Genomic DNA, 13,496 nt, shown 5'->3' with positions numbered 1-13,496 from the left:
GGAATCAGTGCTAGATCTCAGATAGGAACTCTCTAGTTCCTGACTTGTTGGTCATTCTCTGGCCTCATCCCTTGGTGATGATAATCCTCTTTGTGCCTGTACTAGGAAAAGAAAGCACCTGAACAAATTTTAAAAGTCACTGCAAGCACAGTGTTAGAACGTGAATTGTAGACTTAGTGCAGGACTTACGTCAATGACATGTAGCTCAGTTATTACTAGGATACCAATTACTAAAGTATCAGCGCATCTTTTTTTTTTTCTTTTTAACCTTTAAAAATGTGATAATTTCATGCTGAAGAAGGGTGGGACAACAGCAGCAGCGTAAACTTCCCTGACACTGCCTTACCAGTGTTAATCTTGGCTCTGTGTTGACCATAAAAGACCAACTCAGAAGGTGACATGTCTGGCTGGCCTATTTAGTATTTAGGGGCATCTACATGTGCTCCAGGGACAGGGTGCTTTAATAAGATTTTAATTAATGCACCTGCAGCATCTCATGTATTCAGTGCCCCATGCTTCAAAATGCCAGCGGGGTTGCTCGTTTGATTAATGGAGTCTGCTCTGATACGCTGTAATTACAGTTTGTCAGAGCAGCATCCCTGCACATCTACAGGCATCTCAGACTCTCTTCTGAGACTGCCATACAGGGAAACAGTTTATGTGAATGCAATGGTGGCTTTGGGAATGTGGAGACTTGACCACTGAGAACTGAAGCAAGACCTTCTAATAACTAATTCATTCTTTGCAGGACATCTCCTTATGTTTTTTCCTTAACTGGATAGGTAAAAGGAAGTCCCCATGAAGTCACATACTGTTTGCTCCCTTATTTCATGCTGGATTCTTTCTCTTTCAGCCTCTCACTGGCTAAGGGCCCAGCTAGTTGCTTTCACTAGTTCCTCAATGACACTGCAAGTGTTGGTCAGAAGGGCTCACTCCCTTAGGTTCTGCTGAATAGATGTGGGGAAAAATGTAATGGGATTTAGTGTTTTCTTCGAAGACCAGGGGCATCCCTTTGAGAAGAATCTATTCCTAATCTGTTACCAATGGTCTAGCCCCAGCTGCACTCCTGAGCGCTTAACAAATACTATCTTCTGCAAAGAAAGTATGCAACAAACAGAAAAACTGTAACACAAACTCCCAGAAGAGTAAACAGCTTGCCTAGCAAGCTAACACTATATGAATCACTTGTAATAAGACCCCTAAGGGCTACGAACATATAATTGGGCACATTAGAAATTAAACTTGCCATTGTTGCAGTAGCCCCTGGGGAAAGAAAGCTAACAAATGTTCCTGGTCTTCTCAAGTTACTATAACAGGGGTAGTATTAATGGCTTTGAAAAGCCAAGAACTTTTCCCTTTATTTTTTCCATTACTGTGATTTCTCCTGGGACTAGAAGATACAGAATTCTTTCCAGAAGGAAGATGCACTGCTATCCCACTATGAGTGTCATTCTTGAAGGTACTGCGCATCCAACACTGTAGAAGCACACACAATATGCACTTTGATTTGATAATATTGTCCAGGATAGGCATCATTTCTATTTTAGTGAGGCTGATAGTTTTTATGAGTATCTTTGGTCTGGAGAGATAGCACAACTCTCGTTTATCACTTGCTGCAATCAATACAGGGTGCTTATAAAGTCCTAGTACAACTTTAAACTTTAATAACTTTGGATATACACATGATAGAAGCAAACTGTAAATGGTGATTGAAAACAAAATTCATTAAGTTTTAACACAGTTCATGCTCAAATTTCTAGACTTCAACATAACTGCCATCTTTCATGATACATCGTTCAATCAGATTTTCCAACTCATTTAAGAAGTTATATTCATTTCCAGTTACGGGGTCTGAAATAAAATGAAAAAAAAATATGCTTGTACCATGCTAAAAAACATAATGAATTATGCTTTCAATCACTGCTTACAGTTTGCTTCTTTCATGTGTATATCCAAAGTTATTAAAGTTTAAAGATGCACAAGGACTTTATAAACACCATGTATATACTTTTGCAGACACTACAAACCAATAGCTTCAACACAACTGTCCCTGAAATTTAGAAAAATATCTCTCTTTCCAGTTTCAATGGCCCAGCCAAAGTGTGATAGATCCACAGCCTTTGCTCTGCTGCACACATCAATTTTCAGTGTAAGAGAATGTATTAAGCAAAACTTCAGGAGTTCAGCAGTAGCTCAAGGTGACCTACTACATTTCGAGGGATTCCTTATCATCACTTTCCTTTGTGTTCACGCCAGCTGGGCAAAGCCAACAGCTGCTTTCACCCACTTGGAAGAAACAAAGAAATTAGCTTGGCTCTTTGTATTGGTATTACCCAGAGTGCTATCTGTTTGCAAAGGTGTTTTTGGCTTTCACCCAAAGCAGACAAAGTGTGGCCAGAAGATGCAAACTAGTACAACAGCTTGTACTGCTGCAAATCAAGTTTCTGTACTGCTGTAAATCAGTTCAGCTAGTAAGGTATTCACTCAGATTGCTGCTTTAAATAGTACCAGGTAATTCTAGATAGAGAGGGCAAACATTCTTTAGGATTAATTAGCACCTTTGCTCCCTCTGTTGAAATGCTCATTTGTTATTTCCCACAGTGAAACCTCTCTGGTTTTTTACATATTTCCCCCATTCTTCCAACAACAGGACATATGGGAGGAAGCTGAGAAAGCACTTTCCCTCCTCTCTTCAGTAGTGGAAGACCACCACACTCACAACAGCTAATTCTGTTGCTAATTAGCTGATGATGAGCTAATTCTGAGCACTGGGAAGCAGTAGGTGATTATTTGGCACCTCAGTGAAAATATATGTCACTGTACAACAGAGGTGCATGCTATGAAGATACATCTAGGCTCTGTGCTTGGTGGATTCTTATTTTATTTTTCTGGGCCCAATGGTTTCCAGAGATGTGACAGTAATTTTTATTTCTCAGGATCAAGTGTGTTGGGATAAGGAATTCAGTGGCGGCTCATGGAATGACAGTTGACTCAGCCACAGTTCTCAGCATCTCTGAACAGCTGGTAGTTCTCTGAAAGTTTTTCCAGGGACCACTAAAATATATGGCAGCCTGATTCAAATGCTCTGTTGCCAGTGTAGGATTAGGTAAAAGCCACAGAAAGTAACTTCACATCACGAGTAGGCTGGGGACAGAGTGCCTGTGCTGTAATAGAGAGTTCCAACAGCCCTAGACAGCTCAAAGCTTTCTCTGAAGTACTGATCAAAAACAATGCGATATCACATTGCACAACTGAAAAGCCTGACAACGCTTGAAAAACTTGAAAGCTGAGACCACTTGACACATCAGATACAGAGCAAACTAATGGTAGGCCAGGTTCTTCGGGTAGATGTGCTATCTTTTATTAGACTGGCTGAGTAGTTGGAAAAAAGTTCTTAGCAAATTTTCGGGTACAGTCACCCTTCATCAGGCATAGGGCATCTATGCTGTTCTGAGACTCCTAAAGATAGGTAGAGATTTCTCACCTTTGCTGGATGGAGTATAATTTTGAGGGAAAACTATGTTTCTCCACATAGGGCCTTGTTGCATTGTAATTTGGGGAAGCTCTTGGAGCTATTAACCCCTGGATTGTCCACATATTAACATCCATAGATGCTTCTCAAGCAAATCCCAGGATGTCATTCTCCCATTGTACTTGGCCTTGGTGAGGCCGCAGCTGGAGTACTGTGTCCAGTTCTGGGCTCCACAATTCAAAAAGGATGTGGAGAAGCTTGAGAGAGTGCAGAGGAGAGCCACGTGCATGATCAGAGGTCAGGAAAACAGACCTTATGATGAGAGGCTGAGAGCCATGGGACTCTTCAGCCTGGAAAAGTGCGGGCTCAGGGGCGATCTGGTGGCCACCTATAAGTTTATCAGGGGTGTTCACCAGGATCTGGGGGAACGTCTGTTCACCAGAGCTCCCCAAGGGATGACAGGATCGAATGATCACAAACTCCTCCATGACTGATTCAGGCTGGACATAAGGAAGAACTTCTTTACTGTTCGAACCCCCAAGGTTTGGAATAGACTGCCGCTGGAGGCGGTTCAGGCACCCACTTTGAATGCCTTCAATACACATTTGGATGTTTATCTTGCTGGGATCCTATGATCCCTGCTGACTTCCTGCCCATGGGGCAGGGGGCTGGACTCGATGATCCTCCAGGGTCCCTTCCAGCCTGAATGCCTATGAAATCTATGAAATCTTAAAGTGGTTTTAAGCACTTATTATGCAATTCAAAGTTATACCACTCCAGGCCAGGATTATCTCTGATCTGCAGTACTGTACAGGCACTCCTCACTTAACGACCTACCTGTTTAATGACCGCGCAGACTTATGACCAGCTCTCTGAGCAGTCGGTATTGTACGCTGTACGAGAACTTTGGTCGTGGAAACGGCAGCGCGGCGTCTCAAGACAAGGCACGCAGTATCAAGAGGCGGCTCCTCGCTTATTGACCAATTCGCTTAACGACCTAGTCGCAGGAACGGAACTCGGTCGTTAAGTGAGGAGTGCCTGTACTCAGTTCCTGTTCCATAAGGTGTGGCCATTCCCCACAGATCTGTTGCCCAAACAGAAGTCCTCCAGTATCCCAGGGTCTCTCACACCCCTGCCCATAAAGCAGGGATAGAAGCCTGTCCTGGCTCATCAGCCCTCTAGTGGCAACTCACAGCTACAGGTCCTAGCCCTGCCCCTACTCACCAGGCCTCTATCTAATGGCAAGTCACAGCTGTGCAGGTGGGGGACAGTCAGAGACGGTTTCTAGACTACGGGTGTGGCTGCTCCAAACTCCAAGCTAGCACTAACACCCATCAACATTTGTGCAGCTCACAGCATAAAGTGTAAGAAGGCCCATAGTTAACAGTCTTCCTTATTCTACTAGAATTTGTGGTTAATTTAAAATGTTGCCAAACTGTGGCGAAATTGGGTGTTCACAACACAGGCTAAAACAGCCTGATCAGGGGAGATAATGGCTTTGTAATTACTGCTGTATAGCAAAAGCAGAGGGCTTCATTTCAGCTGAATTGAATACCTATATTTCTCAATACTGCCTGAGGTTAAAAAAGGCTTGTAGGTGAAAATTAATATACAGGAAAGAAGATTTTCTGAGCTGGTTGCTGAGCTGACATTGCAAGTTTATTTCCAGGCACATTTCCCCTGTTCTAGAATGAGCAAGGATATATTTTCTATGACTTTGAAGCTAGTCCTATTTTAAAGGTCTCATAGTTATGCCTTGGGGGTCAGAGGGAATTAAGATGATTAGAAGAAAATGTTGTGAAGAAATAAAGTGGAGTCCAGAGATTATTCAGCTAAGAATCCTGCAAGAAGATTTTCTATGAGAATTTTAATGCTGGACTAACTTTTTACTTGAGTACACAATAGTATACCCTACTACGTCCTCTGAGTATAATAATTTGGGACAGATATTTGTGCATTAGTCTTTCAGCCTGTCAGGCTCAATGGTAATTTAATTGCAAGAGAAGCATGGACAGTGCTTACTTAATACTAATATCTTTTGGCTATGTGTTTCAATACCCCACAGGCTCTGATTCACCATGACTTTGTACATTTATTATGCTCTCTTCCCTCCGCCCACTTTATTTTTATTTGGCATTCATTTAATCTTTGACTGAAACCTTTAGTAGGGAGGAGAGAGAACAAGCTTGATTTAATGACAGTTTTCTGCTTCTACAAGGTACTCATCAACTACTGTATAACTGAATGTATAATTAAAATAATAAAGAAGACAATTTTGAGAGGTCAGAACACTGATCTTTTTTCCAATTAGCCCAGTAGGGTTTCAGAATAAAGCATATGTATGTGTCTGTGACAAAGGACTTCATTTACCATTGGCTCAATCCCAGAGTCTGGAGATGCTTTGGTTGGTACTGGGCTCAAGGGAGCCAGGGGTTGTGTTGGAAGAAGGTTGTTTTAAATTACCTGCTTTAGTCAAATTAAGGCTGAACAGAGGCCATAGCTAAAGCACCTGAGGGTTCAAGCAGCGCCATATGTCTGGATTTAACATTTTTACATACCTCTTCACTTTCTTTTTTCAGCAATAACTAAACTGGTAATACCAAAATACTATTAAAAAGACCATCCATACCAGAGGTGTCAAACTCATCTTGCCCTGGGGGCTGGATAAGCATACTTGAGTTGATCTGCAGGCTGGACGGGGAACAACTCCATGCAGAGCACCCGCCACGCTGAGTCCTGCCCACACGCAGAATACAGCATACAGGGCTATGGCTGATCCAGCAACCTACAGACCTGATCATATGGCTTCACATGGATCTGGCTCACAGGCCATATATTTGACACCCTTGGTATACACCTTATTTAAACCTAGGCAAAATCTGGGTTATCAGAGATCAAATGAGGATGGCTTGTTTGTGATTTCCAGACCCAAGAAGTTCACATAATGCACACAAACTTTGAATAGATAGACACATTGAACTTCTAAACTGGCTGGAATTCCCTGCCACAGGATTAACATAGTTGGGAAATGGACATTTTTGAATGCCATGTTAAAGTGATGATTATAATGGTGGGTCCTGGATAAAGCAAGGCACAGTTCTGTCCTTCAGAAATATTCAGGATGCAGGCTGTTTGATGGTTAGGGGACAGCCAGAGTATGGTGATAAATGGGGTTTTTCTCTTCTTCTCTTTCTGCCTGAGAAAAGCTCATAATGATGTGGGCATGATGTAATTAGTATCAGTAAATGCTAATAAAGATAGCACCATAAGCTATAGTTCAGGCTGAAAACAGGAAGGAGAGAGTAAAGGAGAGCTTTCTTGTTAGAAGGTTTCTGGCTTTTTAAAATAAAGCCCAAATTCTCTGTAATAAAGCAGTTGCACCCCAGCTTGGACCTGGCTGGGATTCATAGAAGTTCCCTGGAGGAGGAAGCTGGTGGAAAATCCCTGGGAAGAACTGCAGAGAAAGCTGAGAGGCTGAGGATGATAAAATCCTAAGGAAAGTGACAGGAATTTCCCTAAAGGCTGGGAGAACAGCAACAGGACTGCTGTGGATTTTCCTGAGGTTTAAAACCAGGCCCAGAAGGCTGGAGAAGACTGGGGAAAGCAACCGAAATGTCACCCTGGTGCCTTCTCTGTGATAGAGAAGGGTGAAGAAAGTTAGGGCCATGACAGCAAGAGAAGATTTTATCTACTAGCTTCTCTTAGCCTGGACTTATGGAGCTGGAGAGCTTGATAAGGCTGTTAGCTAGTGGATAGGGTTACCCTAGCACTTAACTTCTCTAAGCTGGAGAGCTGGAGAGAGAGGGTGGGAGAGGACTGAAGAAAATCAAGTGGAGTCTCTAAGGGATATGTCTACTACACCAGCAGTACAGAGATGAGACAACTCCCAGGTATATTACTTGAAGGGTTATGGCAGCAAAGAACAGGGAAGGCCATCCAGGGGAAGAGCTGTGGGAGCTGGTTGATAAGAACTGTGAAAGAGCTTCAGGACTGGCGGAGGATGCTGGTGTTGTGTTGGGGCACATGATGGGACAAAATTGAATTTGTAAGAGGCCTTTGCAGTAGGATTTTAAGGATTAGTTTTCATTCTCTAAGACAATAAACTGTCCTCAGGGAAGATCATTCTGACACTGCAAAAGCCTCTATTGGAGTCCTCAATTGGCTACCAAAGGTGAAACATCCATGCCATGTAGCCTAGCCCTGAGGATCTTGGTTGTGTGGGTTCACACACTTATACCCATCTTCAACACAGTCTAGAACACCACAGAGCAAATCCTGAAGATTACAGCTCCATGGTATTGTCTCCCCTGGAACAAAGGTTAATGTATAAGTACGCTGAGTATAAAATGCATGGAGCCTGCAAAGGGAAAAACAGGTGGATAATAAAGGATTTATTTGTGTTTAAATATTTGCTTTGTGGTGGGGTTTTTTTATTGCCTATATAAAAGCACTATGTAGTAGAAAGAACAATCATGATTCAAACATTCAAACCCTTAAGAGATTTTTTCCTATGCAATTCCAGCAGGTGTTACTTCCTTGTTTCTCGCTAGCTGATGCAATATAACATGATGAACCAAATACCTCTAGAGCTGATGTCTTCAGGGTAAAGGTGAACATGCTGTGGAGCCTTTTTCATTTGTTTTTATTTATTTGTTTGCAGTTTTCATTTTGTTTTGCTGTTTGTTTCTTCTTTGACTTTTATAAAAGCAGTGGATAATGGTTCCTTGTGAAGCAACTCTACAAAAGTCATTAGTCTTTACAGGGAGATGGACTGTGACCATCTTGGAATCCTGGCCCACTCCATGGTCAGTGAGAACTCAAGTGGAAATCCCCAAAAGACTGGGAAGAAGAGTTTACCTGATACTATTGTTACCATTTAACAGATGGGAAAAACAATATAGTATTATAACTAGGCCTTTAGATGCCAAAGATGCCCTTTAATATCCAAGGAATTACATTAAACGTCTGTTATACTCTGCACTATTACACTAAGAAAAAATAAAGATGGATAGTGATAGTGATTTATTTGCATAGTGAACAAAGCTGGTCACACACCCTTTTCCTCTTCCCCCTGTAACATAAGTTCCAGTTACCATTGTAGGCGTCTAAGGTCACAGGCTTTGGGAAAGAATATATCATTTTAATGTATACAGTGAATCAATAATTACTCTTGCTGCACTTTTGTGTTATTACAAAACATGGGTGGGATCCTGTAAATTTTTATCGGCACCTCCTCCATTCTTATATATCACACGCTTATTTTGGCAGCTCGAGGTTGCATCTGAAAAGCAAATATTAGGCAATCTTCAGTTTCAGATGGAAGGTAAGTGGGACTGGATTAATCTTATCTTGACCCTGCATTCCAGAAAAACAACAGAGTACCTCACTAGAAGACCAGTGTTTTTGAAATGATAAAATGCCAAAGTCCTCAGTAGTTCGCACATAGGACATATAAGGAGAGAAAACTGAGTATTACTGTTTTTTCTTCAAGAAATTCATCAGATAGCCTCGCATTTGACAGGCATGGGAAATTGTAATCATTTTATCTCTTAGCCATCAACAACTGCTTAATCTTTTAATTAAAAGGATTAGTTTGATTTAGCTGCCCCTAAAACTTGGCTTCATCAGTTGATTTTTTTCTTCATAAGGATTAGTATTGGTGAATCATTTTTGTGGTAAAATGTTTCAGTCATCACAAGAGTCTAAGAGGTGTTGGGAATTATTTAGAAAATTAACGTTGAAAGTATTATTATTTTGTTTTACTATTATCACTACATTGAAGAAAGGCAGAGTGTCAAATCCTGAGGACTTTCAACTCCTTTTCATACTAGTGAGGGAAGCAAGAGCTCAGGAAATCCCCAGATGTTCCAAAGGTTTGACCCACGTTTATGAAATCTTGGGATCAGCTCCATAAGCTAGCTGTTTCAGCATGCCACAGCTGTTTTGTACTCACAGCCGAGATGTTTTTCTCAGCCTCATGTTTCACCTTACCAGTAGCCCATTAGTTTGCAGTGGCTATTTTTAAGTATTTAATGTATTCCTTCTGCAAATTAGTAACTCTTCTCATTGTTATCCTCTGTCCTTTTGTCTCTCCCTCTTCATTTATTGTCCATTGGACATTCTTTTGCAGTGACCTAACAAACACGTAACAAAGTATCTGTCTGAGGTCAAATGGGAATTATTGCCCTGGGAATAAGGGTAACTAGGAAGCCCTGGACACAAGACCTCACAGTCCAGTCCAATCCCCAGAAAGCATCTCCACTGACAAGCCTTGGAATTGGTTTAAAAACGTATTATGACCTGTATTGGTTTGATTTAGGACCCTAAGAGTGCATCAACATGTGCATTACTGCGCCTTTGCTACTGCACATTGTTTGGTACCTCTAATATGTGGTACTACATAAATGTGCAGCAGCCAGTGCTACTGCACAGTAGCAAAGGTGCACAGTCTTTTCGTGACACTTAATGAGCAGTAGACTAATTTTACTGCACATTAGGGAATTAGTGTGGCTTTTGCCATGATGCTTAATACACAGTAGACTAATTCTACTGCACATTAGCACTTCTTGTGTAGATGCGCCCCATAAGCTGTTACTTATTGGGGACAAACAAAACATCTTTTTTCTTTTGCTGCATTTGAGGCAAAGGGATTGTTAGTGGGCATGTGATGTTCACAAGATGTAGTGATAATATGTGGCATCCAGTTTCTCTTCAGATAAAGCCTGTTGTGAGCATAGAGTACATGCTAACACTTAGTCAAGACTATAACATAGAATTTCCTGTGTTCCTTAAAGGGGTGTGCTTAAAGGGGTGAATGCATTGGGAAACTATAAGATATCAGATTTACCCAAAGAACCTTGTCTGCCTATGTCCTTAGACCAACGGCTACCACCTACACCCCTGAAACTCGGGAAACTAAAGTAGATTTGTGCACTGAGAAATACTGATACGCACCCTGGCATGACAGATATGGCATTGGTTGAACCTCTGTACCTTTGCCAGCAAAAGGTGCTTTTTTTTTATACCATTGATAGGCCAGGTCAGCAATAGGAGCTTCTGCAGGTATAGTCTTGTTAAGATAGGCAGTTAGCTGTGTTAGTGTGAAGTCAGGCAGAAGGCAGGGTAGGTTTGCACCTTATAGACTAACTAAGAGATGTCAGGCTGGTCAGCGCTGTGATTCTTAAACATTTCCACTCCAGAGAAAGCTCCAGTATAGAGGCAGTGACACTGGCATAAACCAGCTCCTACTGAAAGCGCCTATTGCCATTGAGGTCCTGGAATGAACCAGTCTGGCAGTTTGAATGACAGGGACAGCATTATTGGCTTTGAAACACCATGAGTTTTTTCTTGATTGTCTCCATTGTGCTGATTTCCTTCCTTGCTCCAGGGGACTAGAAGGTACTGAATTCTTTCCAGAATGGAGATGCTCTGACACCCCAATGGGAGCAGATACTGTGCACCCAACACTGTCTAGGAGCACACACAATATGCACTTTACTTTGGTAATACTCCTGGGTTCAGCAGAGGCACTTCTTCTCCAGGGGGAGATGGCTGCACACTTGGGTAGCTTAACTCCTCCTCCTGGGGTGGATGTAGGCAAGTGTTATGGTCTTTTGAAACCTTCCCAGAGGCACTGGGTGTTGGCTACAGCCAAGGCCTTGATATCTGGACAAATATCTGGCTGGGGTATTATGATCCCAGCACTCATTCCTGCCCAGGGCAGGGGGTCGGATTTGATGATCTGTTCAGGTCTCTTCTGACCCTAGAAACTATGGAGGCAGGGGACTTGGACTGGGGAGCACCAATGCTCCTGCTGGGACCAAAGCTGGAGGGCACTGAAGGATTCCCTTGATTTCCTGGCTCGTTCCCATCTCCTGCTCTCTTCTAAACGGAGGTGTACCAATTCTCCTGCTAGAAGCAGAGCCAGAGGTTCCTGGCTAGAGGGTTTTGCCCCTCTGCTCAGGCTCAGACTGATTGCTATAGGGTATTGCAGGAAGGAATTTTTATAGTTTCATAGATATTAGGGGCTAGAAGGGACCTTACAGATCATTGGGTCCAGCCCCCTTGCACTTGGGAAGGAAAGACTGCTGGGGTCAGATGACCCCAGGAAGATGACCAGCAAGACACTTTTTGAAGTTTGCCAGGGTGGGTGACTGTACCATCTCTGCGGGGAGCCTGTTCCAAACTCTTGGCACTGGACTGGTAAAGAAGTTTTTCCTTATGTCTAGCCTGAAGTGATCTTCAATCAGTTTGTATCCATTGTTTCTTGTCCTCCCCTGGGGGGGCTTGGTGGACAGATGCTCCCCCAGGCCCTGGTGTACACCTCGTATATACAGGTACTCCTTGCTTAATGTCATCCCAGTTAATGTTATGTTATTACGCCGCTGATCTATTAGAGAACACACTCTATTTTAAAGTCGCGCAATGTTTGGTTATAATGTTGTTTGGCCACCAACTGCTAGTAGGTAACTACTACTGTGATGTAATTGGATTCGCTTAACATTATTTTGCTTAAAGTCGCATTCTTCAAGAACATAACTACGACATTGAGCAAGGGGTAGCTGTACTTGTAAGCCCCCACCAAGTCCCCTCTGAGTCTCCTCTTCTCCAAGAAGTCTGACCCTGAGCAGAAAGGCAAGACCCTCCGGCTTTGGTCCCAGCAGGAGCATTGGGGCTCCCCGGTCCAAGTCCCCAGCCTTCATAGTTTCTAGGGTCAGAAGAGACCTGAACAGATCAAGTCCGACCCCCTGTCCTGGGCAGGATCATAATACTCCAGCCAGATATCTGTCCAGATATCTAGGCCTTGGCTGTAGCCAAGGCTCAGTGTCTCTTGGAAGATTTCAAAACACCCTGACACTTGTAGCAGAAAAGGGGGTGGAAGCCAGCAAAGCACAGGAAATCCGCATAGTAGGACAGGCACAGCTCTGCCTAGCTCCGTTAATGGTAATTACCGTGGTCAGATTGGTACAGACTGGGGGGCGGAGGCGAGGGCAGTTTGCCTTCCTCGCTAGCCGGGGCTGGGATCTCCCGGGCACGCATTGACCGCCTTTTCTAGAAGTAGGACTTGGCTGCTTTCCCCGTGGCTGCGTAGGCGCAGGGCGGAGGCGAGTCCCATGCAGAGTTCAGCTCGGGGGTGGTTTGGACAGGAGGGGCTGGACTAGGGACCCCTCGGCAGGTCCCAGGGCAGCCCCACGTCTCGGACGGTGCTTTTGCTGAGGCTGGGGCGGCGCGGGGGCCTCCTCGCTGCGCTGTGCCCGGGCACGCACCTCCCCCGCCCCGGCGGAGCACGGGCAGGCCCGGCCCGGCCCGGCCCGGCCCCGCTCCCGGCGCCCAGAGGGGACTGGCGAGCCCGGCCGGGGACTGCCCGGCGGGGCGGGGCGGGGCGGGGCGGCGGCCGGGCTGCGCGGAGCGGAGCGGAGCGGAGCGGAGCGCGGGCAGTGCATCCCTTCCCGGACTGGTGAGCGGCGGCGGCGGCGGCGGGGCCGGGGGGAGGGAGGGAGGGAGGCTGTGGGGACGCCCCGCGCATCCATGCAGGGCGGGCGCGGGCAGGCTCCGGCAGCTCCGCCGAGGGCGGGCGCGCGCACACGGGGCTGCGCTCACATCCTGCCCGCAGGGGCCGGCCCCAGCGGGGTCTCAAGCTTTAGCCCAGGAGCTGGGTGGCGGCGGTCGCTGCCGCCCCTCATTCCTGGGGTGACTTGAGCGCTCCTCGGTGCAGCCCCAGGCCGGGGCTCTCCTTCTCCTTCCTCCCTTCGCCTTCTCTGGACTCTGCTTCCCGGGCCAGGCGCTTTGGTGCCGCTGGGTGGGGATGGGCGGTGGGAGGCCTTGGCACCCATTCTGCGGAGGGTCCTGGTCACTTGCTGTGCCCACGGCGGGAGAGCCCTCGCTGGGAGAGGCGAGAGGCAGGCATCCGCACACAAGGGCCGGCCTAGTAGTTTGTAGCTTCGAACCGCGGTTTCAGACCTGGGTGACAAAAAGGTCCAGGGCAGGGGTGGTGGGAACAGTGACAGCAAGTTGTTGTTTTTTG

The 13,496-nt window shown here is 45.1% G+C and overlaps 1 protein-coding gene across 1 annotated transcript in view; it reads left to right on the top strand.

Annotated features, from left to right (window-relative positions):
- Positions 1-12,514: 12,514 nt before the first annotated feature.
- The window catches only part of SLC26A2 (solute carrier family 26 member 2), a 30,300-nt gene continuing 29,318 nt past the window's right edge, over positions 12,515-13,496 (top strand). The window contains exon 1 of the mRNA XM_014597637.3: positions 12,515-12,929. The gene's annotated coding sequence lies outside the window, so the exon portion shown is untranslated. The remainder of the gene's footprint in view (positions 12,930-13,496) is intronic.

The sequence above is a fragment of the Alligator mississippiensis genome, chromosome 9 (assembly GCF_030867095.1).
Source record: "Alligator mississippiensis isolate rAllMis1 chromosome 9, rAllMis1, whole genome shotgun sequence".
NCBI classification, from domain to species: domain Eukaryota; kingdom Metazoa; phylum Chordata; order Crocodylia; family Alligatoridae; genus Alligator; species Alligator mississippiensis.
Note: the sequence above shows the minus strand (reverse complement) of the source record. Positions and strands in the feature narration are given on the sequence as shown.